The sequence below is a fragment of the Mastomys coucha genome, unplaced genomic scaffold (assembly GCF_008632895.1).
Source record: "Mastomys coucha isolate ucsf_1 unplaced genomic scaffold, UCSF_Mcou_1 pScaffold3, whole genome shotgun sequence".
NCBI lineage: Eukaryota > Metazoa > Chordata > Mammalia > Rodentia > Muridae > Mastomys > Mastomys coucha.
The window spans coordinates 59,504,801-59,529,032 of record NW_022196909.1 but is presented as its reverse complement, the minus strand read 5'-3'; the positions used below and the strand labels follow the sequence as shown (position 1 = coordinate 59,529,032).

Here is a 24,232-nt window from a genome sequence, read left to right as displayed (position 1 = left end):
AATAAAAACAAAACAAAACAAAACAGTAATCCCAGCACTTGGGAGGCAGAGGCAGGTGGATTTCTGAGTTTGAGGCCAGCCTGGTCTACAGAGTGAGCTCCAGAGAAACCTTGTCTTGAAAAACAAAAACAAACAAACAAACAAAAAACAAAAAACAAAAACAAAAAACAAAACAATCCAAAAAACAAAACAAAACAAAAGTATAGTATTCGTTTGTCTATATTTAAAGGCCTAAGTTATGATTTGAGTAGAAAAGTTATCAGGTTTTTTTTTCGTTTTGTTTTGGTTTGGTTTTTGTTTTTTTGAGACAGGGTTTCTCTGTGTAGCCCTGACTGTCCTGGACTCACTCTGTAGACCAGGCTGGCCTTGAACTCAGAAATCCTCCTGCCTCTGCCTTCCAAGTGCTGGGATTAAAGGCATGGGCCGCCACTACCAGGCCAAATTATCAGTTTTTAATAAATAAACAAAAGAAACAAAGCAGCCCTCTAACCTACATGGTGAACAAGTCAAATATAGACAACAGATGGCACAATCAACATTTCTGAGGACTGTCAAGAGCTGAACTAGTTTCAGATCTGTCTTTGAGCTAATTTGCCATCTTGTCCAGAAGAATATCATGTCATATGACATGGACTATCCTGCTGAAATGTCTACCCTGTTCCATAGCATTACCCCATACACAAACTATCTTATGCACTGCAAATGCATTTAAGTCCCTTAATAATTAAAGATCCAGAGTTTTCTTGAGAAAACTGTTTCAAGTGTTTATTGGGTGTGGTGGTGCATACCTTTAATCCCAGTGCTCAGGAGGCAAGGGCAGAGTTCAAGTTAGAGGGGGTCTACATTAAGACCTTGTCTCAAAATAAATGAAAAAATTGTAAAATATTGTAATAACTGAGCAGTTTTAAAAGTGTTTCCTGACTAAACTCATCCTTCCACATTTTTAGAAGCAAAGCAAAATTATGCCCAAAGCCTAACTTACTTCTTACTAAAAAAATACCAGATAAAAATTTATATCACTATTTAATTAATAAGAATCTTATGCCTAGTTTTTCTCCTGAGAATTATATTCACAGAAGCCAAAGTATTAGTCCAGCACAATGCAAGAGCGTGTAAATAAAAACATAGATAAACACTGCAAAGTCATGGTAGAATCACCAAAGATATGTGAAAATTAATTGTGCAAATATCTGTGACTGCCAAAAGGAAAATACATAACATATTCCAGTTGTACTACATAATATACTCCATTTGTTTATTCAGAAAAGGATTCAATTTAAACCATGAGGCATACAAGGCAACTATCTTTATAGACTATGTAAACTAGACAATAATCAGTGACTTTTGTTCAGAGAGAATAAAGAAAACATTTATCTCTAGTCTCAACAATATTCCTCAAATCAAAGTGGAATTTAGAATACCCAGAAAAATATACAGTTTCAATTTATTCTCCAGAATATGTATAAAAAAGTGATGACATGAGAAAGATGTTAAGATGTAATTATATGTTATGATTCTATTGAGAATAAACACATAGCATACATTAAATGATCTTTTGGGTTCACTTTAGATTATAGACCAGAATTTCAAATTTTGGTATGTATAAATAACTTTTTATACAAGTCTACACAAACTATCATTATAAATCACATATTAAAATGTCCCATTGAAAGCTTCATCTGTACTTCAACCATGAACATATGAGGGCATAGAAGTATACTAAAAATACCAATACAAGGTATTGTCTCTTGGTATCTGCAGAGTACTAGTTGGAGGTTTCACAGACACAATTAAAGTCCTTATGTAAGAGAGGACAATATTTGCACAAAACCTCAACATACCATATTGTGACATTAGCTCCTACCAAATGAATGCTACATAAGGAGTTATTATATAGTGCTGTTTAGGAACTGATGGGCAGAGTCTAAAGATAAACCAGCAGACTACATGTATAAGCATCACCAGAGATACCAACTTTGAGGTAACAAACATAGGAAATCAAAATGTGGGTGAGAACGTATACTATTACTTCCTTTATCATAATTATTAATAGCATTTATTCTTTCCATTCCATGTCTAGATTGTGCAAGGCTATGTATTCAATGGAGAGCATCAGTGGGACTTCCATTCCCAGTATACTTACTACAAGCTCTAAAATTTAACCTATTTTATACTACAGTGTTTCACCAAACCCTTAGACATTTAGGCTATTTCAGCTTCTACCATGAGAAAACTGAAAGAGGTAAAAGATGATATGAGCAAAACCCAAACTGAGTGCCTACAGTAGGCTTCTGGATGACTTTTTGACAACTAAATATGAGCCATGCAGAAGGGCCAATCTTGTGTAACAAACACTGCAGCTGAACTCATGAAGGTAAGAGGGAAAAAGGACTGGAGGCCAATGTGGCTCACATTATTAACCATGGACAGGAATCTAAATAAGGTAAAGAGCTATCTCTCAGGTCAAACATAAAAAAAAAAAATGGCTTATTTCTACTCATTTGTGTTTAGGGTTGGAGAGACAGCTCAACAGTTACCAGGCAAGTAGCAAGCCTGAGGGTAGATGTGAGCATCTGCAGCACCCTCTAATCCCAGCCCTAGGGGAAACAAAAGGGTCCTGGGGCAAACTAGGTAGTTAGACTGAGATTAACAAGAGAGCTCTGTATTCGAAGAAAGGTGGAGAACAATCAAAGAAGAGACAGCCTGGGTTAACCTCAGGCTTACACATTTGCACACCACATACAAATCAAAAACTCCAAGTGGTTGTATGTTTACTACATGAAATTCATCTTGTTTTTTAAAAGTCTTAGGAACACATGGCTCAGCATTTAAGAGCACTGACTGCTCTTCCAGAGGTCCTGAGTTCAATTCCCAGCAAACACATGTTGGCTCACAACCATCTGTAAAGGGTTCCAATGACCTTTTCTGGTGTGTCTGAGACAGCTATGGTGTACTCACATACATAAAATAAATAAAACCTTTAAAAAAGTCAAATTGTGCAATTAAAGAATCATGGCTCGATTATATGTAAAACCTATAGACACTTAAAAGAAAACCAGAGTTGACGAATGTGGGTAGAGAGGTAAATGTGAAATGGGGCCAGAGTTGGAGTGACTACAATCTCTCACGTGGAGCTTGAGACTAGCAGCACCCAGTGGGTGCAAGTCAGAAGGAAGGGCATGTAAGAAAGACATGACTATGTTTAGACAACCTGCTAATAGTGAAATTTTCCCTAGTTAAAAATACCTATTAGTCACATTTAATGGTAGTTCATCTTATAAACCCACCACTCAGAAAGCTAAAATAAGAGAATTACTATGAGGTCAAGATTTAGCCTGGGCTGCATAGTAAGTCTAGGCAAGCTTTAGCTACATAGTAATATTTTTCTCAAAGCAAACAAAAAAACAATTAAGCCAGTCCCTGGTGGAGCACACCTTTAATTCCAGCCTTGAGAGACAAGGCAGGACCCTGAGCCAGGGATATACAGAGAAACCCTGTCTCAAAAACAAAACAACAAAAAAAAGCCCAAATATCTATACATACACACACCCACATGCACACACACACCCATGCGTATACATACCCACACACACACCCATGCACGCACCCACATACACACACCCACGCAAGCACACACCCAAATGCACACACACACACACACACACACACGCGTGCATACACACTATTAATGGGGCTTGAGAGATGGCTCATCAGTTCAAAGTGTTTGCTGCTCTGCCATTTCTTAGCAAAGACTCTGGGGATCTGACACTCTCTCTCAACCTCTTTAGGACACTTGGGCATATGTGCAATTCTCTCCCCCCTCCCCCATACATACACATTTTTTTAAATTACCTTAAAAAAAAAAAAACACTTAATTGCAGAAATTCTAAAACAGGTAAACAACATTGCCAAAAGATGTATGATAATATAAGCATTATAGAGATTAAACTTTTGGCTAGGAAGTGAGTTAATTAGGTATATGAATATGATTATATGACTATAATTTTCTTTGCAGCTTAATACATCAATACCTTTCCTATTCCATATGTAGGCAGAAAAAGGTCTCAGAAGAGGTCACAACTGAGGGAGTAAGTAAAGCCTCCGTCCTGTCAACAGCTGGTTAGAGGCTGCTCCCTTACCCTTTTCAGAGTAAAACACTTGTTCAACTCTGATGGAACAAGTGTGGCCTTATGCCCTGGAGCTGAGAAGTATCCAGGACATGCCTGAGTGTAAACAATTTGTCTTTCTTATTTATATAGAACCAGGGTATCACCCCACCTCCAATCTTTCTGCTCTGGAACCTCCTCCTCCTCACCTGCTTTCCATACTTCCAAAGCCAATGCATTAATTTAGGTGGTGCCCAAGCATCTTTGATAGCCACATAACTGAAAACAGAGTCTAATATTTCCTATTAAATTAATTGTCCATAACCTGTTATTCCATCCTACACTAAATGCACACAGCTCATCTCTACTTACTGATTTTCCTTTGCAAAGTCTTAGTTAAAAAAATGAAGCAAGCAAGCAAGCAAGCAAGCAAGCAGGGCAGTGGTGGTGCATACCATTAATCCCAACACTTGTGAAGCAGAGGCAAGTGTATATCTGAGTTCAAGGCCAGCCTGCTCTGAAAAGAGAGTTCCAGGACAGCCAGGACTACACAGAGAAATGCTATCTCAAACCAAACCAAAACAAACCAAAACAAAACAAACCAAAACAAAACAGTAACAACAACAACAAAGTTAAAAATGAGGTTTCCTTTTCAAAACCAAAGTAATAAGTGTGCTAGAGTAAAGAAATCACATGCTCTAGCAAGTAAGAAGAAGAGCAGGCATCATCAATGCTTCCTGCTACTATATTTTCACACAGGTGTCACTTTTACCAGGCTGCTAAAACAAAATAGCCTACAATAATCTGTTCCAGACATTGGGTCATGGGGGGATGAGGAACAGCAAGAAAGAAAATGCTGTCTGTAATATTCATTACATGTTATAAGAATAACACACAACAGAAAAATTACTGGCTTAATTCAGTGTAAGTATTTCAAATTTCTTAAAGTCACATAGGACTTAAATAGCTTTTTAAAAAGTGCAACTTAATAATGATTTTATAGTACCATTAGAATAAGGACAAAGATTTTATATGATATTGATTTAAATGTCTCTCTCTTAATTTGCGTTCCATGGGAACAGTGGGCTCTACAGGAGCAGAAATCACCTTACACATTTGCCTGGCACCCAGCTTTATCAGCAGCACTTGAGAACAAACATTTTAATAGTAAATCTGTTCTGAATGCCAACTCTACCAACAGAGATGCTCACTGCATTGTATAAGCTTTGGGTATACTCAATTTTAGTATGTGACATTTTCATTTATTTCCAAGGTTATTGTTTAAAGTTAATAAGATGGGGGCTTGGGGGGGGGAGATCCCTGGGGAAAGTCCCTGGTACCCACTCCCTGATACAGACCTACGACAAATTAACCGCTGTGGAGAAAAGAATTATTCTTCCCCAGTGATAAGAAGTGACTGTTCGATACCAAGTGGTCAATCCTAAAAACATACACATGAAACAACAGTGAACAGACTAACAAGGTTTGTGTGTGTGTGTGTGTGTGTGTGTGTGTTTGTATAAATGTAACAATAATAATTAAAGAAAAAGAGAACAGGAATCTGAGAGGGGAAGCCTTTAGAGGGTCTGAAGGGAGGGGGTATGACATAATTACTATAAATGAAAACAAAATATATTAAAAAATAAAATTAATTTAAAAAGTGGATTTGGGGCTGTACGCAATGGTGATGTAATATAAATGCAAAAGTAGAAACTCATTTAAAAATACAATAAATCATAATACAGGTAACTAAAACAATTTGGGTATAAGAGTATTCTTTCTGTTCTGGAAAATAGTACTATTTCTAAGCTATAAAGAGGAAACAATTAGGAGTATAGTTGAAGGTTCATAGGAATTGTTTTTAATTCAAGGCAGTATATTTTCTGTTTAAATTCCATTAAGACTATTATTTCAGACTCAATGAACAATTAACTGTCTACAAATTCTAAGTTCTCAAATATGTTAATGATACAATTGAGCATACACTCTATAAACCCAGTAGTTTTTAGATAATAGGTTAAACATCCCCTCATTAGCTAACTTTTATGGCTATATAAGTCAATTCCAAAACTTTACCTAGCAAAAGGAAAATGAGCCCTGTTTTCTAATTGGGTTTCCAGATAAAAATGTCCACTATATATATGTGTATGCACATTTACATACCTATACCAAAATCTACATAGAAGTTTAATCCATCTTACCAATATTCTCTGATGCAACCCTGAATAAAGCCAAACCCTGGTCTCTATGGTGGCTGGGCACTCCCAAGGACTTACACAAGGCTTGCTTTCAGTCTAACATAAACTGTACTGAGACAACAGAAGATATGAAATTCTAGAAGAATAAGCCTTAAATTATGTATTTTTTAAAATATATTATTACATTATTTAAAAGTCATTTTACTGGGTGAGGGAAAAAGCTGTTGTTACAATTCAGGGGTTATTTATTAATTTTCTGGAACAGGGTCATAAAGTCTTTGTTGCAAACACACAGCCCACCATAGCACCAAAGCTGCAATGCATGAGCAGGCACAGTCATGGTCTGGTTCAGCTATGTGAACGGACTCTGAAATCTGAATGGGAACTGGTAGAGATCATGGAATACTACTCTTCTTTTGTAAAAGCCGTGAAACAGCATTTCTCCATGGCATCTACTTCAGTTCCTGCCTCAAGTTCCTGCCCTGACCTCCCTTTGTGATGGACTATAAAGCTGTAAGGTGAGATAACACGTTTCATCCCCAAGTTATTGTCAAGGTGTTTATCATGGGAAGAGAAACCAAATTAAGACACCCAGTACCTCAAAATATGACCATCCTGGACATAGGAGCTACACAAAGGAAATAAGTTTAAAACAATGACATTAAAGCAAGTTCTAATATGATATAGTAAGTACCCTGATTAAAAGGGGAAATTGCATAGATGGAAAACTAACATGAGCACTTGGGAGAAAGCCAAATAACTGATATCTAACTGCTGGAAGCCAAGGAAATTTAGGACCTCCGTCAGAGAGGCAGAGGAAGAACAACATCAGCTTCTGCCTCAAAGACTCTACACTCATTTATTTTTACTTTTTTGTAACAGAAACTCATGTAGCCCAGGCTGGTTAGAAGTTACTATATAGTCAGCCAAACACAACTTCAAAATCCTAAACCCAATGCCTCTTCAGTCAGAAGCACCAGGATTGCAGACACGTGCCACCATACCTGGCTGGCATCCAAACGCTCAGACTGTGCAAAATAAATTGCTGTTATCTTACATTTTTGAAACGTTGCTAAAGGAGCCCTAGGAAACACTACAGAAATAGATCCGAGTAGTCTAACACTACAGGACTCAAATAACATGTCATAATTTAATGACCAAGTAAATAGAATGATTAAATCCAAAATAAAATAGGCTAAGGATTACACATAGTTGTCAATCTAAAATTAAGTCAACTTTCTATGCATGATACAGCTATGAAGTAAGTTTCTCTTTATGACCCCAAAACATGTGTACTAATAAGTAGAAGGAAAGACAAAAGGCCTATTTACCCATCTTGTCTTGGTGTAAAATGGATTCCAATTCCCTTTACCAGGAATCATTTCTAATCTGCCATCCAGGCTCTATTTTCTATAAAATATAGAATTAAAATATGATGGCTGGTTCTAAAGCAAGTTTTTAACCATCATCTTCAAACTGCAATGGCCTAAAATGATTCTAAGACTAAAACTACACACAAACAAATAAGTACTTGTTCTTGGCAAAAATTATGACCCATAAACAAACAAACGACAAACAAACCCTTATATGTAAGTTAGAGAAACACAAGGAACAATGTGGAGAGTCAGGTCCCACTGATATTTAAAACTGAAGTTAGGAGTTCTGACTACAGAACTATGTGTCACACATAGATATGGGCTTAACAGCTTCAGCTGAGTATGGTAAACGGAAACCTATCTTGACTCTGAATGCCATAAACACAGCAAATTCAAAACTCACTGCTGGCAATGGGGTCAAAATACCTCTTCTCACATCACCATACAGATCCTAGGGAAAACATCCCCATGTGTCTTGGAACGAAAGGCAGAAGACCCCCGGCCTCCAGTTGTTTTCCTATAGGTGGAATACGGGCACTGCTTTGGGATTAATAGGAGATTAAGTGGAAGGAATGTTGAGGGTCTCAAATCACTTAATCCAGAATTGGCATAACAGAGAGTGGCATGGCAAAATGATTTTTCATACAGTGCCAGTTATCCATTCTCTTGCTTCTCTTTCTGTTTTGATTTGTGATTTGGAAGAACTTGGGACAACATATAGTATACAGACTTCCATTTATACTTTTGCCTTATAAATTTGGTTGAGTTTTCAACAAAACTTGAATTACATTGATTACTGTTCAACTAAGCTCTCATTCGTGTGTGTGTGTGTGTGTGTATGTGTGTGTGTATGTGTGTGTGTGTGTACATATATAATTCAAAGGAATAGCATGTTAGAAATCTTTAGATTAAAAATACTAAGTACTATGTACCTTACAGTATTTTAAAGCAAGGATGACTATTCTGATTTAAAAGATTTCTAGTAAAGAAAAATTCGAAGCTCTATTACTGTTTAAATCAAAAGTCATTTCTAGTTTATTTGTGGTTCATCCATTAAAAATGTTTTCAAAAAGGAGATCTGCATAATGCCAGCTGGAATTTCCAGAAGATCTTGGAAACATACCATCTGACAATATAAACTTGCAAGCTTCTGCCCTGTCTGGATTAAGATCTGCACCATGTCACCTGGATGTGCACATTTCTGCTAGAGGGCTGCTTATCAAACACAGTAACTGAAAACCTGCATTACACTCTCAAGTGTGCAAGGGAGTAAATACCCACTGGAAAGAGCCCTGATTTACAGGGTGGCCCATTTAAAATGTTCCCATTTAATAATGTGGCTGTGCACAGGGCCTCTTTTAAATGGGCCACCCTGCATGAAGCTTCGGTCCAAGATAAAAAATGCTCTCCCTCGAGAATTTTTAAAAACCAAAAACACTGTAGGTTTAGTGGTTTATTTTTAAGGTTTGAGATGGTTTCTTTGGACTCCTTTGGAACTGAAAAAAGATGGATACACATTTTAAAAATGAAATGTTACAACCACACATCTGTAATGAGAACTGGTGCCAGTGGATATTTTTAAAACAAATTAAAACAGTCAATTTTTTTTTAAGTTAGGCAAACGGCTGCTGCACACACAGCTCACAGTAACTACTTTTCAGCAAACCTTCAGAAGGAATTTCCTAATGAAGATTTATAGGATGTTCTGAGATTGATAATTTAAGGCTCACCCAAAAGATATGAATGACAGCATCAGAGATGTCAGGGTGGAGGGCTTGCCCTCTAAGGGAGGGACCAATGACTTAAAAATAAAGATGCATGGCAGTTACAACAGACAAACTATGGCAAAATAGGCCTAGAGCAAAGCTCTGATGGAGGACTTTCCCCCTTCATATCAAGGGCTCTGAAAGATAACCCCAGTGCTCTACAATGCACACATGGAGATAACCCCAGTGTTCCACAATGCACACATGGAGATAACCCCAGTGCTCCAAAATGCACACATGGAGATAACCACAGTGCTCCGCAATGCACACATTGAGAAATGAACTCCTAATTTAGAAGGATATGGTATGGAAAGAAAAGAAAAGGCTTGTCTTAAGAATATTCTGACAAAAAAGATGATTCTCAAACCCTGTGTCTGGTTCATTTCCCCCCTAAACCAATACTAGCAATGACAAAAAGTATAAGGATGATGAAGGATCTCTGTGCTGCCACTCTTCATAGGAGCCTAAGGTTATTGCATCATTTAATCCCACTGCAATACTATGAGGTAAGTACTGAGACTCCATTTTGCAGATGGGGTAAGTGATACACTAAGATATTATATAGTCTATACAAGGTATACACATAGAAACAAAAATACACGGGGGGAGAGAGGGAGAGAGAGACAGAGGGAGAGGGAGAGAGAGAAAGGGAGGGAGAGAGAAAGGAAGGGAAGGAGAGAGAAAGGGAGCGAGAGAGAGAAAAGAGAGGGAAAGAGAAAGAGAGAGGAGGGGAAGAAGGAGAGGGGGAGGGAGAGGGAGAGAGAGAGAGAGAGAAAGAGAGAATGAATGATGTACTGTTTTCTAAAGAGAGGACCATTAAGTGCAGAGGGCATGAAGTACTTGTGACCACTAGAAATGTATAACCTGTTTCCTTCCTAGAAGGCCGGGAATGGATGTGTTCAATACCCTGGTGACATCTGTGCTATCTGAATGGCCAGACCACATCTGGCTCCCTCAGACTGGTGTGTTTATCTCATCCTCCAGATCCTTAGCTTGAATACTGTTTCTCAGTCAATATAATTCATCTTTCTGGAAAAAGTCATATGTACTTTACAAAGAGCTTTGATGTAATCATGTCTTAAGCTTTATTGTGTGCCTGGGACTGAGTTAATTACCAGCAGGAACCTTTTTCGCCCAAAACTATACTGTGCTTAAATATACCTGAAATAAACTACCTGAGGTCAGAATCCTGAAGTGTGGACCAACACTGGCTAAGTCACGTTGAACCAGATTTCCTTTATACATTGTGTGAATCATTAATCTGCTGGTTGTAATGTTTGCATAGACACCCCACAATTAGGTCATTTTCCATCTCTAAAAGGAACAAGAACACAAAATCCTCTGATAGTACCCCCTCTACAGTACCTGTTTGTTAGTATTGGATTCTGAACATGATATATCCATGTTTTCTTAGGAGCCATAGTCAAGGTCTTCCTCAAGCATAACATGTAGGCCCTTATTACTGACAGACTCCGTATCTGCGGACTCTTAATATCCTAGCTAAAATATAGTTAAACAAAGAAAAAGAAAAAAGAGTAAAACTGAAACTGTACTGACTGTGTAAAGACTTTTTAAATTTCCTGGTCATAACTCCCAAAATAATATTTATGTAGCATGAAAGTATATTAAATATTACTAAAAAATCAAGAGATTATCTCAAGTATATTAGAGCATATATAAAGATCATATGTATATGTTATGCTCATTTTCCCTAAGGGTCCTAAACATCTATAGATTAGGGTAACCAAGGGGATCCTTCAAACAATCCCTATACTTACCCAGGGACAAATAAGCACATTCATTCAACACACATGTATTAAGCACTTCTTTGTGTCTTTCACTCTTCTAGGCATTTGCCACCAAATGAAAGATGAAAGAGACTAAACCCTTATCTGAATTATCTCATTTTTTAGGATGTAGGATGAGTCTAACCTAATGAAACATATTTACATATGCCGGCCAGAAAATAATGGAAATATGAGAATGCTAGTTCTACTCTCCAACTATAACCTGTTGAATTTATACACTTAGAAATGGGCCAAGGAGGAGGAAGAGGAGCAGGTGGGAGTGAGGCCACAAAGGAGAACACAGTTCTGAACCGTCAAGCAAGAGGCCACATCATCAAAGGTACATTTTATGTACCTTCTCCCTAAAGTGTTAGTTCATGTCTTTTGCCAAGTTTTTATTGGTTTATTTAACTTTTTTTGATGGGGAAGTCAGGGTAGAAGCATTATATTTTATACTTCTGTGGGCATGCACACACACACACACAGACATAGACACAGACACAAACACACACACACACACATATACACACAGGCATTGCACACATCTGTTACTAAGATATCTCTCCATCACAGAATCCCCTTGGTCCATTTGCAGAAAGGAACTGCCTACACACGTGAGTCTGTTCCTAGACTCTGTTCCTAACACTGATCAACCTGTCCATCCTGCTGCCAGTCCTGCACTGTACTGACCCAGTAGCACTTTACTTTGTAAATCTTGAAATCAGACATATGAAGCTTACAATTTTCTCCTTTCCTTCCACTCTGCCCGCTCCTCCCTCTCTCCCTCTCCCTCTCCCTCTCCCTCTCCCTCTCTCTCTCTCTCTCTCTCTCTCTCTGTATGTGAGGTGTGTGTATGTGTGTGTGTGTGTGTGTGTACATGAGTGTGTGTTATGCTGTGATGCTGTGCATGTGCACATGTGAAGGTCAGAGAACAACGTGAAGAACCTTCTGCTTCTACTGAATGTTCTGGGGACTCGGTTTACCAGGCTCGGCCTTCCTTCACTGAGCCATCCAGTTGGTTCTGCTTTTGTCTTTCCTTTGAAACTTTTGGCTATGTTCTATAGAACAGAGATGTTAATTTCTTTTTTTTTATTAACCCCACCTCAGTTTTAATTTTATAAACAACAAATAGAAGGCAAATTGGAAGTAACTGACAAGAAATTTAAGAAACATTTTTCTCTCAAAAGTCACAGGCTCAGAGTTTTGATGTTTTCTGAAGGTATTATAAACGATACTGTTCTAAAGTTCTGACTTATAGGAAGATAGTAATTTGCATCCTTCAAATTAACATTAACTTTGTACCCTGTAATGGTGATATATTAATGGCTCTGTATTAACTGTGCCCTAAGGAAGCTGACCTTTTAAACTGCTGTGAGCAGGTTTTCATTTCTAATTCCCTGGTTTAATATACATGTGGACTCCTGCTCTCTATGGGTTTATCTCTGTGGTGGGGGACACTGTGCACCTATGTCTGTGCTAACCTCTGCATTCTCTGTAGAAATACTCATCATCTAAGGTGCTTTAAGAGTACCTCTTACCCCTCTGAACTTGAAAGTGATTCTTTACTGGAGACATGCATTACAGGAAGGGGGAAGTGTACTTAGAAATATATGTGTGAGTATAAAGAAAGAGAGGTAGAGTATGACGCAGGAGTCCCAGGTTAACATCTCACTGCTGAGGCTACCATACCCACAACACTGCCTAGGTTTTTCCTTCTACGAGACACACATTCCTTAACCATACCCAAGGATCCTGGGGTATAACACACTGAAAACACAGTTTAAGTTCTCAAGTGCTATGATTTCAAATCAATATCTCACTCTTTGTACATTCAGTAAAATAAGTAACATTTGTTCCCTTTTTTTTTTTTTTTTTTTTTTTTTTTTGGTTTTTCAAGACAGGGTTTTTCTGTATAGCCCTGGCTGGCCTGGAACTCACTCTGTAGACCAGACTGGCCTTGAACTCAGAAATCCACCTGCCTCTGCCTCCCAAGTGCTGGAATTAAAGGCGTGTGCCACCACTGCCTGGCTGTAACATTTATTCCTTAATGTTCTGATTTTAGTACAATTCCCAAAGTTACAGTAAATCAAGAAGATATTTTCTCTAATTGTATGTCTTATGCACGACTGAGCTTAACAATGTGTTTCACACCCACAAGGTAACCACAATACTTCATGTAGACATGGGTTTCTAATAACAGCTAATCAAAAAACATGCATATTAATAGCTTACACGTCAGTGCAATGATGAAGAAACTATTGAAGTGAAATCGCTATGTATAAGCCCAGACCACAAATAGCTCTTTAAAATTTAGAGGATCCCCTGCCCCAGAGAACCTTGAAAGTAAGAAATGATCTACAACTTAACTATAAGATTAAAAGTCAAACAATCGCTATATACTGATCAAAAGAATCAGTGAAGGCAATGCAAAAATCTCAGAATATAAAGTGGTTTTCTAATGATTATATCAAATTCAACTGTATAGAAACATCAAATGTTGTTTCTTAAGCAGTGTGATAAAAATTTCTTTTTACTGTAATTTCACATGTAGAAACCAGCAGATGCTACTTTCATTCTTTATTGTATTTTCCTCGTTTTCTGTTGGATGCTAGTGATGATATTTCACGTGGTAAGACCTTAACCCATCGTGGTTTGACTCACATTGTTGCCTATTTCACAGATTCCTTTCTCAGATGTGGCAATAAGAAAGCTCAGGGAAGTGTGATTAACTATGTCAAGATAATTTGCCCAAGAAGAACAAAAACATGAACACAGGTCTTTCTGTTACTATTTCCAAGGCACTTTGTAATTAATGGGTAACTAACAGTATTTATTACATGAGCAAGCCTGGGTTTTCTTGTAAGAATCACATTACTTATAAACAACAGAATAAACTTTTTCTGTGGCATATTAAGTAAAAAGAAATGATACTAATAACAAAGGCTCTAAATTTCAGAAACAGCAGAGTAAGCACTGATCAGGATCTTCATGCTAGGAGCAAATACAATCAATCCCAGATTTTAAGATTGCCTTCTAGTCCTGGTGGGGGGGCTGCAGGTGGGGATGTAAAGTAAATAAGATGGATGGATAGATAGACAGACAGACAGATAGATAGGATGATAGATGGGAAAAATATTGCTTTCTAGCAATCGTTGGAAGGGGAGGAGGGCAGGAAAGGCATTCTGATAGATACAGTAACTAGGGACTCTGGAATACCACAGGTTATCACTTGAAGGCTGGTACCCAGAACACAAATGATAAGATAATGCAAATGATGCTGTGGGGGTAGAAGTCACTTCTGCTGACATTGAGCAGAACTCAGTTATATGTACCAATCAAAAATTAGTGGAATCTGGGAACCTGACCTTGGTGCTAAAAAAGAAAACAAAAGTGGTTTAGTGAGTACATGAGTTTGAGCACACTGTTTCAACATATAATCAAAATATAGATCAAAAACATTTAGTCCTTACTCCACAGAATAGGGTATCTAGAGAAGATGTAGTCAGATGTAGACAAAGGATGCCTTTTTCAGGCACCCTCCACCTTATTTTAGGATGGAGATTCTCACTGAAACTGGTTCCTGCCAAGACTGTTAGACTGCAGGGTCTCCTTCTGTCTCCACTTTAGCAACACTAGGATTTTAGGTGGGAGACACAGCTCTGCATTTACAAGGGTGCTGATAATCAAACACAAATGCTCACATTTTTGGCAGTGAGTACTTTACTGACTGTGGCTGTTTGAATGAGAATGGTCTGAGACACTCACATATTTGAATGGCTAACATCAGGAAGTGATACTAAAAGATGACTTAGGCTGAGGAATTGTGGCCTTCTTGGAGGAGGTATAGAGCTGTTGAAGAAGGTATGACACTGGAGTGGCCTTTGGGGTTTCAAAGGTGGAGGCCAGGCTCAGTCTCAGTCTCTCCTTCTGCTGTCTGTGAATCAGTGTAGAACTCCCAGCTACTTCTCCAGTACCATGTCGACCTATTGATTGAGTCATTTCCCTGCCCTGGATTCTTTCTTTGAACCTTCTCTGTAAATGAGATGCACCAGCTAATACAGGACTCAGTAGTGAAACATAAGAACATTTCTATTGAGGTGAGGAACAGGACACAGCTAATTATGAATCTTACCATCAGTGTAAACAAAAGTCCTCACTATAGGAGGTGCCAAGGACGGAAAACATGTCAGAAAAAAAGCTGTCAACATGTGTATAGGAGAAACTTTTCACTCTTAAGAAAGAATGATTGTATCAACAAGTATCACAAGTAGTGTTTAAGAACACAAGAAGGAGGCCACATACAGGAATAACCAAAAATTATAACTTTTGTACTTATCATCACTGATAATAAGTTTCATAAGAAAATACAAAAATTTAAAACAGAAACTAAGAAATGTGCAACCTGTATAAAAAGAAACTTCTCTAATATATACACGTTCTAAACAATACCAGAAGTGGAAAACCACACTACACCTTGTACAAAAATGAAGTAAATCTTTGGTTGTAGCAAAAGCATCAGCCCCATTTCCCAATTCAGAAACTCAAGACACTTAGCAGAAATTAGGGAATGTATGTACAAGAGGAAATATATTAAATTGGCTAAAATACATATGTATATAATCTCCTACAATGGTATGACAGTGAACCACTATCTACTCTAGCATTTGGACAAACAGACACCCTGTGGGATGCCCCCACAGCACTGAGCTCATCTGTGAGGCACACTGGCATTTATAACTGATGTGTACGGTGTTGCTTTCACAGCTGTGCACCCACTAGGGATTCTCACTTTGTATCTTCTTCCTTGATTCACTTAAGTGATCCAGATACATTTAATATTTCAAAAATGGACCAGGACACAGCAACATAACCATTCCTCTAAAAATCCAACTGTCTTTCTGTTTGTCTGCATATATGTCCATGTACTGCTTGTGTGTCAAGTGTCCAAGATAGAGAAGGGTATAGGAACCCTGGGAACTAGAGTTACAGACAGTTAGTTGTATACTATCATGGAAGTGCTAAGAATCAAACTCAGGTCCTCTGGAAAAGCAACCTAAGGCTAAGTAGGTGAAAGTCTGCAAATAAGCTGGTCAGAAAGCTCTCTCTTGCTTACCCAGTGCTACCATATAATCTTATTCCATCATTTAAAAAATGGGTTCTAGAGAGCAAACTCAGGGCCTTTAATGATTTAGTGATCTGTCCAGTCTTCAACATGAAACACTTCTGGGACACCACCTTCTATTGGTTTCTCTTTATCTTCATGGCAGTAACATCTCACATTCTGTGGTTGTTTCCTTCTATTCTAGCAATAACTCACTCCAAGTGATTCAGGTCTCAGACTAAGTTCTCTGTTATACAAATACACACCTCTATGGATAAGTGGTCATGGTTCTACCACATGTCCCCGGAAGCATGACAGACTTTCTTATCCAATTGCTAAGTCAGCATAACAAAAAGAACACATGCAAACCCCAAATCCAAATTTCCTCTTCTGAATTTTAGTTATTAGCACATCTTTTTGGCCCAATTATATCATATGGATATCAGATATTACTGGCACTACCATTCACCCAATTCTCCAGAATTAAGACCTCAGAATTATCTCTAAACTCTTTATTTTGCTTGTGTCCTATATTGGACCCATCAGTAAATATTCAAGTACCTTGAAAAGATACCCAGAATTGATGGGCTGGGGGCATAGCTCAATAGTAGACTTCTTGCCAAACATATATAAGATCCTGGGTTCTAATGCTAGCTCTGCCCTCCTACAAAATTATAATTCTGGAATTGCTCAGAAACCCCTCAAGCTACTAATGTCCTAATCCAAACCACCATCACCTCTGACAATAACTATCACTGCCATGCTGTATCTCCTATCCTCCTATAAACATCTACAGTAAATCTGTCCTTACTAATAATGAGAGTCTCCTCACCTATATTCTCTAATAATGAAAACATATAATTTAGTCAGGTATGGTAATACACACTTGTATTCCCCAACAGTCAGGAGGCAGTGGCAGGAGATCAATGAGCCCAACACCAGCTTGCACTACACAGCAAGATCCTGTCAATCCATGAATATTGTATACATTTAAGTAAAGCCATAATTCCTAGGGCCAACAAGAGCTGGCTTATGTGTCTTCATCTACAGTAGCCCTTACACGTTTATCAACTTCCCTGCTATTCTAAAAACACACTAAACACTCCCATCTAGATATTTTTTATGCATCCTATGGAGTATTAAAAGCAGATAGAAATTGTTCTTTCCCTAGATATTGACAAATTTCCTTCCCAATTATCTCTTCAGATTGGCCTCTTCTTGGTCATCACATTAAAAACACTAGTTTCTATCATATTTTTTCTTGTACCTTTTATTCCTAGATCGGATCGCAGGTGCACACATCAGTGCCTAGGGGAGCTTTACAAGTGCAGACACTTCACTCTGCTGACCAAATTTGTGAAGAGAACACCACATCAGATGTCACTTTGGTATTCCAACAATGAGTTTGAATGAGCAAGTCCCTTAAGAGGAGATTAATAGCAATAATAAAAAAGTATTCACTTACAAAGTGTCTCATATTCATGAATTAGCTCCAATCACCTCGTAAAAACTACCTGAATATATACCCATGTAAAACCCTTTACATATACTGTATTAACTAAGTTTTTGCTGACAGGATGTGGAAAAACATTATCTTTCACATAATTTAAAAGTCAAGAAAATATGATTTTATCTTCATATTACAGGCATCTTAGAATAACAATTTTACTCCTACAAGACAGTAAGGGAAAAGAACAGATAGGAAGGTTATCCAGCCCAGTTGTCTATCAACTGTATTTACTTTCTTTTCTAAGTTGGACCCTGTCTTTTAAGTGTTCTCTCACAAAATAAAGTATAAACATAAAACGTGATCAAAGCTTTTTAAGGTAAGAGGTAAAGGGAATCATTAGTTACAATTCCTAGAATGGTCATACCAAGGTCTTAGTAACAGCTGTCAATCAAAATCTTTTATACAGTCATGCTGCCTGTCACCCAAACAGAAAGGATTGTGAGTCTACTTAAAATAAAAGATCTTGTCTGAGGAGGCAGTTTCTTTGTAACTCACAATTAATTTAAACAAAGAAAAGCCATTGGAAGAATATATTTGTTTTATCTGTATCAAAACATAGGTCATTTCATATCTGGATCATTTATTCACTCATTTAGTAAATTTTATTTACTACTGGTGTGATCCTTATTTGTAAATTCCTGGTGATTCAATCCTAGCACTACAAAATATATATGCACTAAGTATTCACATTCCAAAGATTGTAAAACTTTTAGAAACAAAATGCCTAAATTATAATGCTTAGTGAATGTTACTTTAAAAATAAAATAACAAAAAATATAGGCTGGGTGGGCCACACCTTTAAGCCCGGCACTCAGAAAGCAGAGGTAGGAAGATCTCTATGGGTTCAAGGCCAGCTGATCTAAGACACCAATTCCAGGCCTGGTAATGATACATAGAAAGACACTCAAAACAAACGATCCTCAAAGGAACAAGGAGAAAAACACTTTAAGGAATGTGTTTGGTAACTTTGGGAGCCAGGGAGACAACTCAGAGGTTAACATCACATTCTGTGCTCTTGCAGAGGACACAAGCTCAGTACCAAGCACCCCCATCAGACAAGCTCCTTAAATCCAGTTCCGGGAGATACAACACACTCTTCTGCCCTCCTTGTATACCTGCACTGCTATGCACATGACCCCATACCACCCCAAACAAACAGGAATAAGATAATATATTTTTAAAGAGAGATAGCATGCCTGAGTCCCTGGTTTACAAACCATCATGTTTCCTATGGAATCTGCAGTATTTGAGCTAGATGATTTGGAGAATAGAAGACAAGGCATTTCGAAATAGAAATCAGTGAGTCTGGAAAGGATAGCACACCAAAATTAAAATAAAATGAGCAGAAGCTAAAAAAGAGAACCTTACTGAGGATGCTAGAATGTATGACTGAGGTGGTTCCTTCCAAATTCTAGACATATATAAAAAACTGTAAAGTTTTCTCATAAAAATAGAAAATTTAGTTTTACGTTATTAACAATTAATTGAGATTGCTTTAAAAAATGAATCACAGAAAAGGGGTAAGAAGAGTGAGATTTTAGGTCACAGTGCTCCGGGAAGAATCCTGAGGACTACAGCAATGGGCTGTATGGTGGCTGTTAGGAACCATTCCTCATCAACACTACACATAACTGAGCACTCTGTCCATGGAGTACATAAATGCCTAGTTCTAAAATACACATTTTACAACAAACGATTTATCTGACATTCAAATGAACAAGGATAAAAGAATACATATATTGAACTTTACAAATTAATATTTACATATGATATTATAAAGTATTTCAAATATAAAGATAGTATACAATTAAGAAAAATCTATCAATGATTAGATTTTGAAATATATTGTTGTAAAAGCAATGCTATTAAATGCTTATAAAAGGCATTGGTAATTCATCTTTATGACTATATAATACAGATAATTATCAACACTTATAACATAAGAGATCCCAGGACAAATGCTACTAAGACACACAAAGCTTTAAAAATATAGTCCATACTATTTGCATACTTAACTTGTTTTCCTCAGTGTCTAAGACTAGCAGAACCAAAGAAACCCACATCCTAAGCCACAGAACAGAGACACCTGGTTTTGTTCTTATCACAGGATGACAAATGCTTTCAACACCCTAATAGCATACAGACATCCTCAACATTTGTATAGTGTTTTTTAACTAACAAAACGGTATGTCCTTCCTGAGTTCTAGAATGGTGAAAGGCTCAATGCAAACACTTCTTAGAATAAATTGCCACTCCATTTAAAGAGACAGGTTCAAGATCATGAGTTTCACAACACAACCATTCTCTGTGTCTTTTGTTGCTCTAATGTTTACATGATTGAGTGTGACTTCAAAAAGGTTCTGTAGCTCACCTTCGTGGTGCACAACTGAAATCCCAGAACAACAGGCTGAGGAAGGATGAGATCACAAGAGAACCCACAGGTTCATGACCACCCTGGGCTACACAACCAGATAGTCCCTGAAAACAAGACCAAAGAGAGGACTGAAAAGAAACCAAAGAAAAGAGTATCTCTGGTTTATACTTATAAATATATCTATATGTCAATATCTGCTTTGGTAGGAAAATAGTAATGATTTTCATCAGTACAACAAAGAAAAGATTTTAATGCTCTAATCATTTTATAGGAATTAAAATCATGAGGAAACACATATTTAAAAAGGCTTGCCTTTTCATATATATATATGTATACATATATCCATACATATGTATATGGATATATACATATGGATATATACATATATATAACTAGAATGATGAAAATAGCTATTAGTTTTCTTTATTTTTGATCAGTATAATTTTATAACAATTTCTAAAGATACTTTATAGTGTTTTATGAATTAGCTTTTTAAAATAAATTTTAATGGCATTATTCTCATGGTTCTAGTGAAAAATAATGCTAATTTAGGTAACCTAGTTAAAATGTTTTTTAAAAGTTTTAAAGAATTTAACAGCCATCAAAGTGTTTGTTTTAAAAGCATGAGGACCTGAGTTTTCTGAGTATAGTGCCTGCATTTGTACTAGTAACACTAAGGAAGCAAAGATGGACAGATCCAGGGACTGGTTGTTCAGTCTAACTGTGCCTACTTGGCTAGCTCTGAGCCAATGGGAAATCCTATCTCAAAAACAAGGTGGACAGCTGCTGAGGAAACACCTACGGTTTGTTTGCTCTGGCTTCCACACATATGTAACACATGCATGTTGACCACACGAACACACATACACATTTTCATATACAAACAATAATACAAGAATTTGGCAATGCTATTCATAACTGATCTCTGTAGATTTGATAAGAAAAGTGCTAATAACTTAAAGACGTGAAATGAATTCCCCATGCCACCCACATATCAGGTAAAAGCAGCTTTCCAAATGAAAAGTACTGTTAGGAGTCTGACATCTTTTCTTTTCACCATCCAGATGACAAAGCTATCGTAATCTTCCTATTCACTACACTGTAAAGACATCAATGATGTCATAATGCTTGGAAAGGCATGTCAACGATGCACAATCAATTTTGAAATGCTCTGTTACTCTACAAGGCCATCACTTAAAACAGATTTCCAAAATTCTAGTTACTTACTATTTTACATAGGAGATACCAGCTCCTGGTTATCTTCAGTCTCTGTCACCCCCAGTGCAAATTAAAAGCCCCTACCTAAAGACACAGGAGGACCTGAGCCCCAAACAAGACACTAATGAACAGCCGATGTTGAAAATCTTTACTCTGTATCATAATCAGCATTCTAAAATGTGTATTTCTAAAATTACCCAAAGCTCTGCATTACAACTGCTTCGCAACTTAAAGCCCAAATGAAGTCATCTTTTCCAAACTTTAATCTACACAAAGCCCTACTGCCTCTACAATAGGATATTTGACTTGACAAAGTATAGTGTCTCTGGGAAGTATTGGCTCTGTCTGTCTATAAAACTGACTCTTGGGACCCAGGATAAGAAATGCTAGTTTGCAGCCACTTGATAAATCTCAGGTTGACTACAGACACCTCAGAAGACCTGTCAATTATACAGAATGATAGCTGCCTAGAGAGCACATCGGTGGAGTCCTGTTAAGGGAAGGATGAGAAAACACCTATCGCCTGATACTAGTGCAATGCATGTAGTAGCCTACAGGCACTTCCTTGTTCAGCTTAGTGCTATGGTACAGAAATGGCATCCAGAAATATATCTATCACCCACCACAGTGACTCCCTTGTAATTCATTACCATGAAAGCACAGAACTATGGGTCAGATCCTAATGTGAATATGTGCCTCAAAGCACATGCTTGCTTGCTTATCTATGTAGATAATAGAAAATGACATCAGACACCTTACTTCAAATTACTGTGCAGAAGATAGTCCTTGCTAGTTATTCAATTTCACTCATGAAGGAAGTACCAAGAAAGGAGGGTAAATATACTCAAAACTAAAGGATCAGAAATATACCCTTTACTGTGACTGATTATCTATCACTACTTGGTGTATTCCAAACTACTCCAGAGGGATATATGTCAAAATAACATTGGAGTCCTGTCCTTCTCTACCTTCACATATTCTTAGTACCACAGAAGAGACAAGTTGCTTCATACTTCAGTCACATTTACAAGTGACCAGGCCCTTACCATGCAAGGACAGAGTGCTATACCACTGACAGGATTTGATCAAGCTGCACTGAATGGCAAGGGAACCATTTTTTTATGGTGTTATAGCAATAATGGGGAGAGACAAACTGAGTCCACCTCTCCAGAAATAAGAGATGATAACTGGACATATCTGTAAGCATCTGTTCAGGCAGTATCCCACCAAGTCACAGTTCTAAATTATTTAACTCTTCCAAAGTCAGCAGTGCTAGGACCTGAGGAACAGATGGGAAACATGCCAGGACACAGATCCCAGGAAAGGAGCTATTGACATGTGGGCTGTGGTCCGAACTGTGATGTTATCGTAGCCTTAACCAACACTTAAACACAAAGCTTTCTGCAAGGCTGGGATCAGAGACCAGCCAGAGCCACAGAGTTTGAGTTACAACTCAAAATTTATCTACATAGTTTATAATCAGTTATGGGCAATTGTGAGATGCCCGGTGTGGGTCCTAGAACCAAACTTAGATGTTCTAGATGAACAAGAAGTAGACTTTACAGCTGAACCATATCTCCAGCCCTGAGATCCCATCTCTTAAAGAGTAGGTTTCAATTAAACAGTCATTTAGCAGGCTGAGGTATGACTCATTTATAGCTATCAATTAAACTACAAAATAACTAAAACACAGTTTACACTAAAAGTTACTGATAAGAATACAAATTCCAAAGGCATCAATTAAAAGTTTCTGGAATTTTCAAGGAAATCTACTAAGTGATCTACGGCAAATACTGGGAAAGCAGAACAACAGTAGAGCCTTGGGTTAAAAAGAAAACGTGTCAAGCGTAGGAATGAGTGATTTCTTGAAAGCAGTCTAAAATTAGATGACGAAAATATAAGTGCTATGGCCCAAGTGTGGAGATAGAAAGATTTTCCATGAAAATGAGCAAGTATAACACATATAGATTCTGCAGGCGAAGCAAAACCTGAAACTGAAAATATTGTTTTAGCTGGTAAAAACATTTTTATATGTAAGTGAATTATGGTGTTTCCTAACAGCCTGAAATACTTAGTGAATTGACATTTTTAAAAATCTGTACAATTTGTATGCTTCAATAAGAAAAATAGAGTAAGAAATTAAAGTGCAAAGGCAAGCAAGCGATGGGCACAGGACAAGCACTGGGAAGCAAACTGTGCTTCCAGGACAAGCAGACAGGACTGGCTCTGCCGCTCAAGTCTCCATAGGCAGTACCCCGGTAAAGCAATCACCAAGCACAGAAGCTTCCCCACCTCAGCAGAAGGTACTGACAGTCTGGTAAGTTACCATGACCAAGAAAGGGAGATTACAGGGACTTGGTAGGAAACTGATGTTCTCAGTCCTTAGAAGAACAGTACCAAGTCATGCTACAAATGCTTGGTGGAGAGGGATGGGGAGATGGCTCAGTCAGTAAAAGCAGAAGGATCAGGATTTACTTCCCCAACATCTAGGCCAAAAAGCCAGGCATGGTGGTGCCTGTCTGTCATCTTAATGATAGGGAGGGAAAGACAAGTAGATCCTTAGAACCCTACAGTTGGCCAGCCAGCCTACCTAAGTCAGTGAATTCTAGGTTCAGACAAAGAAACTGGATTCAAAACTAACATGCAAAGAGAATCTCACAGGGACCCAATCCTAAACAAAGAACTTCAGGAAAGCAAGGAAAGCTGAGAGACAGAAAGGGTTTTCTCAATTATTACTCTTTGAAGGGCTGGATTTGTGGAAATGTATTGTGTGAATTTGGTTTTGTCATGGAATAC

At 37.7% G+C, this 24,232-nt stretch overlaps 1 protein-coding gene across 4 annotated transcripts in view; it reads right to left on the bottom strand.

Moving 5' to 3' along the window:
* Positions 1 to 24,232, bottom strand: part of Supt3h (SPT3 homolog, SAGA and STAGA complex component) — a 353,506-nt gene that overhangs the window by 204,983 nt on the left and 124,291 nt on the right. The gene's annotated exons all lie outside the window — the stretch shown is intronic.